This window comes from Nematolebias whitei, chromosome 12 (assembly GCF_014905685.2).
Source record: "Nematolebias whitei isolate Nwh7 chromosome 12, NemWhi1, whole genome shotgun sequence".
Taxonomy (NCBI): domain Eukaryota; kingdom Metazoa; phylum Chordata; class Actinopteri; order Cyprinodontiformes; family Rivulidae; genus Nematolebias; species Nematolebias whitei.
The window spans coordinates 42,994,578-42,995,023 of NC_056509.1; the positions used below are offsets into that span (position 1 = coordinate 42,994,578).

A 446-nucleotide genomic window follows, 5' to 3' on the forward strand; every position below is an offset into this window, starting at 1 on the left:
ACAGTCAAACTACGACCAGTCGTTTTGAACAGTCAAACTACGACCAGTCGTTTTGAACAGTCAAACTACGACCAGTCGTTTTGAACACTCGAACTTCGATCAGCCGTTTTGAACAGTCGAACTACGACCAGCCGTTTTGAACAGTCAAACTACGATCAGCCGTTTTGAACAGTCAAACTACGATCAGCCGTTTTGAACAGTCAAACTACGACCAGCCGTTTTGAACAGTCAAACTACGATCAGCCGTTTTGAACAGTCAAACTACGACCAGTCGTTTTGAACAGTCAAACTACGACCAGTCGTTTTGAACAGTCAAACTACGACCAGTCGTTTTGAACAGTCAAACTACGACCAGTCGTTTTGAACACTCAAACTTCGATCAGCCGTTTTGAACAGTCGAACTACGACCAGTCGTTTTGAACAGTCAAACTACGACCAGTCGTTTT

At 43.9% G+C, this 446-nt stretch overlaps 1 protein-coding gene across 1 annotated transcript in view; it reads left to right on the plus strand.

Annotated features, from left to right (window-relative positions):
• Window positions 1-446, plus strand: part of map3k5 (mitogen-activated protein kinase kinase kinase 5) — a 107,801-nt gene that overhangs the window by 1,055 nt on the left and 106,300 nt on the right. The window lies entirely within an intron of this gene.